General features: G+C 37.2%; 1 protein-coding gene across 1 annotated transcript in view; it reads left to right on the top strand.

Moving 5' to 3' along the window:
* The window catches only part of ASXL3 (ASXL transcriptional regulator 3), a 129,649-nt gene that overhangs the window by 88,622 nt on the left and 26,863 nt on the right, over window positions 1–14,164 (top strand). The gene's annotated exons all lie outside the window — the stretch shown is intronic.

Genomic DNA, 14,164 nt, shown 5'->3' on the forward strand with positions numbered 1-14,164 from the left:
AATCTTCACCGTGCAAAGTCTTAGTTGAGAAAGAATTACATCCCTTTTCTTGATATCTAAGAATACATCTTTTGCTGTGCCTATGAGTAAAATCCCATATATGAAGTGATGAAAGCAATTGATCTGATAATCTTTTCCTTCCTGTGTTGAGTGTAAAACACCAGTGTAGTGCCCAGGGATCAAGTGAGAGAATAGAGAATTCCAGCCAGGGACCTCTGATGGAAGTTTCTGGTGGAGGTTGCTCTGACTAGATAAAGCAAGGGTATTCAATCTTCCTCTTTTATTTCTACTGTCTAAATCAAATGAGGCATCAGGCAAGCAAAAGTGGTGTAAAACTATACTTTAACTTAGTTGCCCATCTCTACAAGGTAATTTTCATGTTTTACATTGTCCTTTTCCTGTTTCATTGAGAATTCCTATTCCTGCTCTTAAGGCTCCGAAGTGTTTCCTCTCTGTGCCCCTTTGCAGCTGGCTGCTGCTCTTTCCCCCAGACAACACTGCATTTCTGTGTTGCCATATGGATATAGTATGTAAAGTACTGTAGTGAATGGCACTATAAAAATGTAACAGAGTTATGCTATTTGTGTATATATAGTGATCTGGTAAATAAATTACTAATGAAGTGCAGTCTCATTTAGGCTTTATTACTGCTCCACATAGTAAAACCCTATGATGAATGATCTTTTGTCATTTCTGTCATAAACACCATTTTTCTGGGTGTTATAACACTTTCTTCTTAAATTGTACTGAGCTGAAACTTGTCATGCATATGTCAGTTTGAATAAGCAGTTTTAGAAACCATTAGTTAAGTAGATTTTTTTCTTTTTTTTCATATTCAAGTTGTTTATTATACATAGATGACTTCTCTGGCTAGTCTCGTATGTTCAAAAAAAGTTAAGGGCCAAATCAGGAGGTTCGTGGAATTTGTTTTCTGATTTTTCTTTTGTTTTCAATTTTGTGGTTGCTATCAGGGAGCCATGGGAACCCATGGAACAAAGAGCCTTAGGAAGATGTCCCCAAGTGGAATAAGTTGAGAACAATCCTGCTGATGTTGGGTCTGTCATTTTTCCTGCTCCAGCTAGATTTTTACAAGTGGAGTATCATTACCCTTTTTCTGCCTTAGAAAAAGATAAATTTTATCATCAGTTATTCATACGTGAAATTTATTTCAGCTTGTATATTAGTTTGAATTTTATTTCAGTGGCAATGATGCCTGTGTGTAATTTTCTGTATATAAAGTGTTGATATATTTGGAGCAAGCTGACAGTTATGGTAGATATGTCTTACTTACCAAGGATTTTATTTGTTTTCATACAGCTTCAAAGTGAAATAGTATGTGGACATTGTTCAGAGAAACAGCTGTGAGCCTGATTTGGCTGTTCAGCAAGTTGTCTCACTGGATACTAGCTAGGAACCTCATGTCTGAAATATGAAGGTCCAGATTTTCAGCTTTGTTAATCTGTATGAACTCAGAGGCTCAAAAACCTTAAAGCTCAGCTGATACAGAATCCTTTTGGGTCACCCCACCAGAAACCTAGATGACTGAGCTGGCAGTAAAGAAAACATGTAGGTGTACAAACTACATGAAGAGCAAAGTCTCTGCACAAAAGATTTCAGTTGTCATGATCCCTGCAAAGTATTTTTCAGCTCTAATTAGAACATTCTACAGCTGAAGAACAATGGAATTTTCATCAAAGAAATGCCTGCTTCTAATACTAATACATCAGGCTGATAATTACATGTAACAGAAGCCTTCCTGACCATCTCTCAGTAAATAGTCATCTTCAAAGCATAAAGTTTTTCTCTTTATCTTGATAGCTATACTGCACCAATGCCTCTTTAAATATTAAACAATGTGTGTTGTGCAAGGATGAGTAACAGATCCATATGACAGGTGTCTAAAAACGAATGGCAGCTGGCAGAATCTCATGTACACCAGCTTTCCTTGTTGCTGTAACTGGGGAGTCAAGTTCCTGCTGTTAACACCTGGGATATGCACAAAAGGAAGGGAAATGCACCCATGTAGTAAGCTTACGAAAAGTAATGCCTTATCTGAATAGTAGCAGATAGCTTAAGTGATTTTACTCATCCTTAGAGAGCTAAACAAAATGTTCTTTCCTGAATGCTCTGAAAAAAAAATTGTCTTTTCAGACTCTACAAATGCTTAACAACTTTCTGGTCTTTGAGAATTTAACTGCTTGTTCTCATCTGGGTTCTTCTGGCCCTCTTATGGTTTGCACCTGCCCTGACCTTTCACACAGAACGAGAATTTCTTCCTGCAAAAACACCCACAAAGGATCTGAAAGCCTCCTCCTACCTGTGTGTGAGGTTGTAGTGCCATATTATCTGACCAAATCTACTCATGAAAAGCATTTAAAACAGTAAAATTATATCTTGTCTTAGTTTTACTTGTTTTATGAAATTTAGCAATGTTTTGTTTTCTGAATCAATCTATAGGTAGCCAAGGTAGTTACTTAAATTAAAAAAACTAAACTGAAATATTCTTAAGGAAAGGTAACTTGGTTTTGATGTGCACAAAATTGACTCCTGCTCCCAGGCACATGAGTTTGAGTTCCACAGTTGATAGCAGGTAAGGAATAATACACAAAATTCTTTCATAAAAGACAAGGAGAGAAGTCTGGTATCTGCCATTCTGACACTTAGTATTTTTATTCTTGGCAAGCAGAAGAATAAAAGTTTTAGTAGATTTCTTAATGTGTATTACTTTATATCAAAAGAAAGTAAGTTTTATTTTCACAGTTACTTCCTTGTAGTAGTGTAACCACATTCCTGTTGGCTTTTTACCTTCATCAGCACTTGAGGATTGTGTATACCATTGGACTTTTAAAGCATTTTCTTTATAAGACATCAAACTGAAGAAATTAGTCCTGCGTGCATTATTTGCTCCCAGGTTTAAATTTCTCTTCATGGAATTTTTGTATAGCAGTTAAATTGTTACCTTAGGTTACTTAGCTGCCTTTTCTGCTAAAATAGCAGTCTTTCAGCTGTCCTTCTCAATTAACTATCATCAGTAGCTTTCAAATATTTATTATTATGTTCCTCTAAATGTTTGAGTTTTACACTGAAATAGTTTCAGGCTATGACAAAAGCACATAGTTCAGAGAAGAACATTTGCAATAGAATGTTAAATATAACATCTGTTCTCTGCACCTAAGCAAATTTTAAAAGCTGTTAAATTGGCATCTCTGTGTTTAGTAATTGAAAGTCATTTTACATCACATTTTTCCCTTTAAGTAAAATTTTTTCTTTGATTTTATTGGTTAATGTGAATAGTGTGGTATTGTAATGTCCTTTATTTGTATATCTTTATTAGGGTAGTTTTATTTAGGCATCTTACAGACTAGGTGGATGAAGAAATTTCAAAGCATTTAAGCTGCCTTCTGAATAAGGTTCTGGGGCTCTGATTCCTGAGCTCAGCTAGCCAGAGGTGTTCAGAAGAGGTTACTACCCACAGCTGGCCCCTCCGTCCTTGCACTGCAAGTTAATATCCTTTTTACCAAGTGCAGATGTATGGATGGAGTATCTGCACATTTCACAGTCATGTATTAACAACAAACATCAGTTTCACTTTACATGAGTTGAAGGCTGAAGGATTTTACTTCAAAATCCCTGTTGGCTTTAGCTACAGGAATACTTACTCTTTCAGACTCCTCAGTGCAGTCTAGTAAGGCTTAATGCAATTTCATTGCAGTCTGACTGCTCTGATTGATTATTTTTTGTTTCTTTGAATTGTCCCTAGAGGTCCTCATCAATATCAGTACTTCTGTGTAGGTGAATAGAAAGCTTTACATTTCTGATTAGGTGTCATTTTTGTATTTCAGCAAGCATGGTCACTGTATTTCACTGGTGTGAAACAGTGTTTTACTCCATGCTGTAACCATATTGTGGAAGCTCTTATTTCATTTCTGAAGCCCTGGATATGGTTTCTTGTCGTGCTTAAAGCATGTCTCACCTATACAAGCAAAGTTTGCAGAGGAGTTAGAAGAACTTTTGAAGCTGCTTTTGTCTGTAGCAAAGCTCAGCTCAGTTAGAACTTGTAATAGGACACAGCAATGATGCTGTTCCCCCTGAAAGATGAAAATAAAAGAGCTACAGCTGTCTCTGCAGTATAATTTTCCATAAGTCCTTCTGGTGTGTGATGAGCCCTGCACTCATGGTTGTTCTCCTGATGCAAACTGGTAAAACTTTTCTATCTCCCTCCTTTCATACAGACAAATTTTATAAAGCACAGTGCACAGCTGTTAGTGCTTAAAAATAAGAGAACCTTGTATGCAATACCAGTTCAATTTACATTTGACAGAATAGTTGATACTTTAAAAAGAGAAATTAATTGATAAAACACATCCCTTCCAGGGGGAAAGTACTTGCAAAAGTACCTTTTTGAAGACTTTGTGCTAGAAGCTATGTTAGGAGAGTATGACTATTACAGGGGCATAAATGATAACATATATATATACATAAGAGACTGGCATGTTTCGAATTATGTGGCTATTAAGGAATCATTTCAATACTGCAGTGTGCAGTGTTTCTTTCAACTGTTCCTTCCTTGCAAAGTGCTAATAATTATATGAGTTGGTCTGCAGTGCCTCCAACGTTGCCACTGTAGGGCTGCACTGGAATTAGATGGGGAACAGAACATTCCTTACAGTTCTGAATCTGAAGACAGCCGAGGGATTGAAATGGGATGCTGGATGCTGGTGAAGTGAAAAAAACAGTGAGCAAAAGTGATCCATCCATACTTCTGCCACAACCTCTCTTCATCTCTTCATCCTTTTTTTTTTCTCCCTCTCCCTCCCTCTCCCTCCCTCTCTCTTCCTCTCTCTCTTTTCAATATATTTGTTTTGATTAAATACAAAGGGGAAAAAAGGTTGAGGGTTTTTTCCCTGATTATTTGAGAGCCTTGCTGTTCTTTGCCCTTCAGTTATTTAAATTCACATTTCATTTAGCTCATTCTCTCTTGTGTCTAGGACACTCAGCCTTTTTTTTTTTCTTTCATAGGAAAGCAGTGTTTTCAAATGCCCAGAGAAAGGGATTGAATGTGGGGCTTTAATTTATGACATTCATCAAAAATAACTGCTAAATTTTAGACATGTAGATGTATCATCCCACCGTGTTCTGATTCTCAGGGCTGAAAGCATATATCTTTATTTTTATCAAAAGCTAGAGTAATAGACCCTGGTTGTTTACACCTCTCTATCTGCACCCTCTCCAACATGAGAGCATTGCTGGATAATTTATTCATGTTTTACTTTCTCAAAATCTCCAAGCATCTTTTTATAAACAAGTTTCCTACATGCCTGCCTTGATCACAATCTATCTTTGTTTTTCTCTTTTACCTTTTCTTTTCCAGGCTTATGTGCCTCTTCTAGTACCTTTTAAAATACTTGCTGTTTGTAGCGTGTTCTGACATGCTTGGGATTTGTACTTTCATCATGGATATAATAGAAAAATAGATTTTAGTTGTAATTTCTATAGTTTGCTTGCAGTTAGAAGGTACTGTTTGCTACATATTCTCGTTTTCCTTGTATTTTACTTATTTTTGCTTCATTTTAAAACATGCTTTATCTTTTCCTTTTGCCAGATTTATTATTCTTAAATTCTTCATTTAATTTCTTACATCTGAGCTCAGCCAGATTGGATTCTATTGTCTTTTTTGACACTACAGTGTATTGGAATGAATATAGCTATCCCACTTGTCTTCTTGATTTAGACAAGGTCTAAATTAACAAGTCACATTTCATTTTGAAAACATATGTTTGCAATTCTTCAGTCTTACTCGGCATATTTCCCACTTTAGTGAAGATGGAAAAGGTCTTTGTTTCTTTCTTTGAAAGACTTTTCTTCTTTTTCTCTTCTTGTCTAAAGCAATTATTCCTATAGTAGCAGATATGTTCTTTTTCATCCATTGATGTTTTACATCTAAGTTTAGTCTGGTTATTTTTTAAAGGGCTAAAGTAATATTCAGAATTGCTTTCACCATCTGTGTTCAGAATCTGTTTTTTCATTTTGTATTCAAGGACAAACAGTTTATCTTTTATTGTTCATCAGTTGGGTTTAACAAGTGTTTTTCTTATAGGGATTGATCACTTTATAATCAAGACTGAATAAAACTTAGCCGTGCTCTGGATCATGTTATATTTCACTATGAAAAGGTGAGACCCAGGAAGAGGGATTGTACAGGCTCAGAACATGAGCCTTCAACTCATGTTACATCAGAACTGCTGTGAGAGACCCTCTGTAAGCAACATCTTGCCATGTTACCTACCTAAAACATGAAGTTAAGGTGGCTGAGTTTGCTGTTCTGGGAGAATCTCTTAAATCAGACCCATGTATTGCTGTCTACTGTGTTTCTTTGCATTCAATGTATCTGTCTTACCATTCATGGACTTTTCATCTTTACTATAACTATTCTATGGTCACAACAGCAAAAAGGTCCTGATCTTTACATCTTGTCAGAAGCAGTTTTCTCATACTCCCATTTACCTACTTTAAACTCTGAACCTCTTCCATTGTTGTCTTTAAATACATGGAAACTGTTTTAAGAAGGGACAGATTTTTCTTCAGAATCATATCTCTGTTTTTAAATGTGTCCATATATTTTTTGTGTGTTTGAAATGAGCCTCTCAGTATTCCTTATCTTCAGGCAAAGAAACAGTTGCTATCCATTTGTCCCTGTGTTTTTTGGCAAGGATTGCCTGTTTTTTTTGAATGTTCCATTGCTTCTTCCACATTTCTACCATCTGTGTTCTGAGGACCTGAAATCAACAATGCTTTGTACTAAACTTGGTACTTACCAACTCCTTTACTATTCATTACCCTCCTTTTTTTTGCTTCTCTCCAACATTGTGCCATGCCTTCCACTACACGTTTCACTTTCCTTTTTTTTTACGTGTATGAAGAGCATTGATGAAAAATTGTTAAAAGAATAGGCAGAGAAGACAAGAGGAGTAGCATCTCTGTTTGGAGCTCTTCTATAGGGTTGATTACAGCCTGGCTCAGACCACAGGGGTCAGGGTTAGAGGAGAGGTGAGTGGCGTGGGTGCATTTGTAATGGGAGTTTGTAGACCATCCAGTCTAAAGTTACACTGGTAAGAACATGCCTGGAGTACTTTGCCCACCTCTGGGCACCCCAATAGGGAGAGATGGAGCTGATGGAAGCTACAGGGAAAGGCCACTGAGAGGTTTAAGGGACTGGAGCTACTCTTGTACGAGGAGAAACCTTTGAGAGCTGTGACTGAGCCCAGAGAAGAGAAGGATTTGAGGGAATTTTGAAGGAAGGATGTGACAGAACAAAGAAAATTTGGGACTGTTGCTGAATGGGTTGTATTATTAAATGACTGTGGACACATATACAGCTGATGTAAAACTTTATTTGCCTTCATTTTTACCAGCAAGACCTTCTAGGCCTCGGAGCCTAGAAGGTAAGAGGTTTCAAAGAGAACTGGCAGTAGTAGGTAAGGACCAAGTCAAGATTACTTCCAAGAATATGATCCACAGAAGTTCCTGGGACACAGTAGACTGCATCCAGGGTTACTGAGAGAGCTGGGTAGTGTCTTTGCAGAGCTGCTTCTGTCATCTTTGAAAGAGATAGAGATCAGTCAGGATCCCTGGTGGCTGGAGAAAGGAAATGTTGCACCCTTCTTCAAAAAAGGCCAAAAGAACCCTGAGGTCTTGGTAGACAGCAAGTTAAATAAGAGCCAGCATGCACACTGGCAGTGAAGAAGGCTGGCAGTATCCTGAGCTGAATGAGTGAAACCACAGCCAGCATGTCAAGAGGAGTGATCATTGATACCATTTTTTTTCAAGAAAAACATTGATATATTGGAGCAAGTCCAATAATGGGCTACCAAGGTGGTTATGAGGCTATAAACAGAAGAGCTCTGTTTGTTCACACAGGAGATGAGGAGACTGCAAAGGGATCTCATGGCAGCTCACAGCTAACTAATGGGAGATTCCAAAAAAGGCAGATCTCTTGGAGGAACACAGTAATAATATTAGAAGCGATAGAAACAAGATGAAAAATTAAAAATTGTGTATTTGATTATCAGAATATTTTCTTGTGAATTGTGGTTAAGCACTGGAAGAGGTCACCCAGAAAGGCTGTGGAAGCTCTCTTCCCTGAGGTAGTCTGAACTCAAGTGGGGAACACCCTAACCCAGCCTCTCTAAGTGCAATGTCTTCAGAAACTTCATCAGCTATGGAGGTCATTCCTAACCAACATGATTCTATGTATGATTCTGTAGGTGGTACCTACTGCTTCTTTCTCAGACCTATCAGAGAAAGCATTTAGATTGATGTTTGATTTCTTCTTGAGAGCTCCTGATTAGTGCACATTTCTTTGCAATCTTCTGGGTTCTGTGCTGCATTACTTTCCTTTTATTTCCCACCAAAGATTTGAAATCTGCATTCCAAATGTTTGAAAACCTGGAGATGTACAAATGCAGCATGTTAGCTGTTCAGTAAAAGGCTATCTCTTAAGTGGGATGTAAGATGATTTGTTAGTGTTCATCTTCTCCTTTGTTAGAGTATCTCATTTTTTCCTGGCCTCTGATTTTTATCCCCATCTGAAGTATATTGTTATAGTTTAATAACACAGCCTTGAAGAGGAATAAAAAGCTTGTGTTTTAAGCTGATAGGTTCCTGTCTCTTTTTGGGCTTTTTTTTCCCTACACTGATGTAATTTGCAAGGCTGTACTTTGCGCTAGCATCACTTCTGTGAAGAATTTACAGAATTCTTAATTTCTTGAACCAAACCTGAGCAGCTAGTAATCTAATAATTAGTTGAAATACAGTGGCTTTATTATGCTGTTTGCTGTCTGTCCGCTTGTTTTCAAGATGCTTTTGTTCTCCTGTTCTCATTTTTGTGTTAGGGCCCCTCACACAGGTTTTTTTCAGGCCCTGATAGTGCCACTGGTTTGTCCCTATAGAGTTCCTTTTTCTGGATCTCCAAGCTCTTCCTCCTTGCCATTTAGAAGGGAAATACAAATTATCTGTCACATCTACAGGTACTTCATGTGAATTCTTGAGTTCTGTCTTTTTCTGGCCGTTTCCCTTACTGTGTGAGGTTTATGCAGAAGTTAAGAGGTAATCCAATACTGAGCAGTTCTTTATTAAGGCAGTCAAAGCTAGACATTGAAGCTTAATGGTAGCAAGGGGGGCTTTAGTGTAGGAAAGCATATGCAGTTTTTTGTGGGAAATTCCACTGCTAGTTTATAATAAAATTTAATATGGTCATGATTATGGACAGCTCAGCAGAAACATCTGCTGTAGTGAAAGTAGTTTTTCATTAAATAAATAGTACAAGTCATCATCCTGACTATTAAGCGTGGCCAGTTCATTTGGACTGAAACTTTGAAAAGAATCCAGAGAAAGGCACCAAAATTTACATGAGCCATAAAAAAAATTCTGACGAAAAATAACTGGATTGAGGCTTCTTAGCCTACCAGAACCAAACTAAATTTGAAGAACAACAGCTTAAATAACAACCAAGTGCTGTATTTCATAAAATAGGCAACTAACCCATGGAAGTCTTTTGCATACTAAAAGTTAACATTGATTGCTTGCAAATATAAGGAAAAGATGGTGGATGCACATATATTAGTAGTAGCCACAGTTAAACCAAATGGACTGAAATTTTTATGGAAAATAAAAATCACCTTTTTCAGTTGTATGTCAGCTAGGCTGCATATAAGTAGAAATGTTTTATTTTACATCTTTCCTAGAAATGGGCTATTATGTGATCATTCATAAGCTTTATCTATATTATCGGTTTCTCTCAGTTGTCAAGGGTTTGTTCTACCTGATATTGTTACCATATGGCACCACTCACATATTACTGACTGATTTTAAAATATTGTATCTTTGCTTAACATTGAGTTGTGTACCAAAAGCACTATCTTGAGAAAGGCAGCTATTGTTTAACAGAACTTTCAGATTCAGATTTCAAAAGCTACAGCTGCTTTTCCTTTTCTTACCCAAGCACATTCACACTCATTCTCTATTATAGACTTGCCAACTGTTGGAGCATCCTTTCAGTTTGGTCCTATTTATCACAGTTTCTTTGAATGGTAGTTGTGTAAGTGGAAAAATGACTTTCAGATAGGTAATGGCATACTTCAGCAGTCAGTAGTGTTCTGTAGGAAATGGAGAAACTTCCTCAGTGATTTTCATCTAGAAACACATGAAATTCACTTAAAAGTATTTTTCAGGTGGGTGAAAGTTTTATAATTGCCAACTAGTCCTTGACAGGGTGAGGTCTTGCTGTAAAGACCTCCTTGACATAATTACTTTCCAGATTATTAGACAAAGCAATGAACAGGAGAATCATTGTTTTACTTTATTATATAGAATTCAGGCTTATATAAGTGCAAGCAGATCTTGTTAGATTTTCTGAAAATGTGTCAGTCAGAAAGCAAGCAGTCCAGAGACTGGCAAGAGCACATAATGTAAAAAATTCTGTTCCTCTTTTTAATGCCTTGTCCCTTTTGCTATGGTAACATTTTTTTCTGGAAAACACTGGTGTGGACAAAGCCTGTGGCCTTACAATACTACTCTCTCCAGCCATTCTGTATTTCCCAAGGATAATTTCTAATTCTTGGACTTAATCAGAAGTCTGTTCAATTGCGATGCCACACTCAGCCTCAAGAACAGAAAGTCACTTATCTGTTAATATGCCTTTAGCTATTGACTGGTAGCAAAGGAATTGGTGATGAGTGCATATGGCTACTTCCAGAAATCATGATGCATAACTGTGGTGCCTGCAACCACAGGTTTGTGTTTTAGAATGGTGCTTTCAAAAACTGAGAGTAATTGCCTACTATAAAAGCAGAGGCAGAAGGCAGTGCAGTGCTCCATTCTATGACATCCACTTAAGGTATCTTGAACTAATTGCAAGATTTAAATCACATGCAGGCAAAGCTAAGCCATTATCTCATGAAATAACAGTGTTTCTAAAGGCCATTCTGTCCAAATGAGTGGTTGTTTGAGATACAAATAATGAGCTGTGGTCAGTTGCACTAGATTGCATAGAATGGCATTGGAAGTTCATTAAGAGGATAGAGGCCTTGAATGCAAGGACTGACTTAAACACCTTTTTAAAAAAGGAGGTTGGCAGTCGGTCAGAGGAGAAATGCCAGAGTGCTTTTAAAGTTTGTGTTTGTAATGATGACACAATAGATGGCAATTTGCTATGCCATCCCATCCTTTAGCTTTGTAAACTGTGAAATACTCTGTTACTAATTTTTAAATTTCTTTAGCATCTTTTATATTTTGACATGGAAAATACTCAAAGAAAGGGCAATTTGTCTAGTCTTCTCTACACCAAGGCAGAATCAACAATGTCTGTTTTTCTTAGTAGATATTGTCTTAAAGATTTGCTGGCTGTTTACTGATGAAGAAATTGCAACCTCTCAAAAATAAATTTAGTGCTTTATTTCTCTTCATTGATGTCTAATCTGAATCTGTCTTGCTGCAATTCTATTCTTTGTTCAGTTTTGCATCTACATAGAGAGCATGGAGATCACCGTTCTTTTTGCAAACCTAAAAGTAGTAACCCATTTTCCATTTTGTTGTTTCTTTTTCTTGAGAAGCAGCCCTTATTAATGCAGGTTTTGTAGATCTAGGACCTCAAATCTCTGTTTAGCCTTATTTCTGTCCTTTAGATTTTGTACCAGTTCTGAGTTGCAGCAATCAAAATTGTACATATTACTTCAGCTCAAGTGATAAGTAACACCAAGGAGAGCAGAAGTGATTTCCGTATTTTTACACAGTGCTCACCACTGCAATCTTATAGCAAGGTTGTTTTACATTCAGCTTGTGATCAGCCCATGTGCTCATGAACTACAAATTCTTTTCTACTGAAGTATCACATAGCCACTTAGTTTCTTGATCTTGTACTTCTCTAGTTGTTATTACATGAATCTGAAACTTTGCATTTGCTGCTATTGTAGTGCCATAATTATCCCTCTTTTTTCCAAAGTAACTCTCAAATCCATCAAGAGAATTCTGAGTTTCACTTGTAGAATTCAGTGTACTCAGACTCTCTGACAGATGTTATTTGTAGAGTCCTTCCTTGTCTTATCATGGCCCTGAAATACAGCCTTCCAACTCATAATAAATGAACAATAGTTGCCTAATTAAAGAGTTCTGAGTTGTTCTATAGCTACCTTATTACAATTTTTGTGTCTTAGCTTTGCTTAAGAAAGTATCATATGACACAGCATTGTTAAGATATAAAAGTTGTGCTGTTTCTTTTCTATTACAAGCCCTTTTACGCTGTCAGAAAGAAAATGGGCTGACTTAACATGACCTATTCTCAACAAATTCATGTTGGCTCTTGCTCAGCTCCATGTTGATTTCCAAGCAGCCCTGTGTAGTGTCATATATTGTGTTTTAGTCACTGCACATATTCTCTAGAGCTTCAAGACATGTGGAGCAAGCAAGATATTTAAACGCAGGTTTATTGTGTCAATTAAGATGCGCTCCAGTATGTAGTCTTGTACCCACCTTCTTCAAAAGGTTATAGGCCCTCTGTAGGTTTTGGGTTGTATGTGACCAGAATGTGTTTGTATGAATAACTTTAGGACACCTCTGGGCATCTCAAAAAATAATTGGTTGTCGGTGCATAGGCCATAGAGCTCTTCCAAAGCTGGCTTAGTGTTTGAATCCTTAGCTGTTCTTACCACCTTCTTTAGGTACAGGTGATACATGTGCTGTATACATATAGATAGCAGGTATCATTTTGCAGTTTTCCTTTTCACTTCTCTGTATCTATTAACAATTCTGAAACAGATTCAAAACTGGGCATTTAACAGGCTAGTCTATCCAGCCCAGATGATTTGAATACATTAAGTAATATTCAGCTCCTTGCTTCTTCAAGTGTGAGCTCTTACTCTTTTGTTGCTGTAATTATTTATATTATGTACCTTGGTGCAGCAGATTTGTGGTGAAGATGAATGAAAAAAAAACCAGTATGAACATTAGCTTTGTCTCTGTATCCCTCTATTTTTTCTCTTATGTTGTACAGTGGACTAACCTTTTCTTTCATCATCCTTTTGCTCCTAATGTACTTATAGTATTATTTCTTTTGGAGTTTGATGTGTCCCTTGCCAACTGTGTTTAATTTTGGCCCATTATTCTATGTTCTGATGGTGTTCTTGCTTAGTAAGTTGACCTCATTTCCATTCCCTTCATGCTGTGAGATCAACAGTGAGGTCCTAACTAAGACAATGTGGCCTCATTGTACAATCCCCATTATTCCTTTGCAGGAGGCTTTGCACTCCATGTGTTCAGTATTGTTTACTTTAAAAACCATGAGGTTTCTTTAACTCCTTTTTCACTAGCAGCACATTCTTGTGGATTCTCCCAATTAATTCTGCATTTATGAAAGTATGCCTTTTTTTTACTCTGTTGTCATTTCTTCTTTATTTTTTCCCAGACAAGCTTTAATCTTATATGTTACTAACAGTCACTTGAATTACCAGATCTTCATTTCGCTAATTAAATCAAAATGTTGATTGCCAACTGAATCTTCCAAGTCCCCCCTATGTACCATTTGTAGTTCTTGCACTAATGTTCAACCATGAAAGACTGATATAAATGTACCACTGTGGTCATATTGGCCCTTTCTTTAACCCCCTTATTTAATAATAAACTTGCTTTTGCAGTGGTCCACAGAAGATGATTTTATTTGGTTTGATTTGCCCATGTTATTGGGCCATGTACATAAATACAATATTCAAATTTTGGAGAAATTGGCAAGTCTGTCTTTACAAGAAGTTCCTTTCCTCTGTGAGGGCTGTTTTCCATCTTTTCTTACCTATTGCCTCCTCTAAACCTCTAAGCCACGCATGGCATCACCCCATGGGTGAAGAAGCCAAATCTATTGTCTATAGCACCTATTAAACCATGGCTCCATTACCAGTATATGTCTTTCACTGCTTATAAAAACATCAGCAGACCCCTAGGTCCCATGATGAGTCCTACATCCTCCTTGTTGCTTCTGATCCACTCAGACTTATTTCTGGCTGTGTGCTTAGAGTGAATGTAGGTAGACCTCAGAGTCTAATAATCAGTGAAATGGGCAGATTTTGCAGGCATCATACCTTCCAAAACCTTAATGGGATCTCTGTTGCCTTCATTCCCC

Source organism: Calypte anna, chromosome 2, assembly GCF_003957555.1.
Source record: "Calypte anna isolate BGI_N300 chromosome 2, bCalAnn1_v1.p, whole genome shotgun sequence".
NCBI lineage: Eukaryota > Metazoa > Chordata > Aves > Apodiformes > Trochilidae > Calypte > Calypte anna.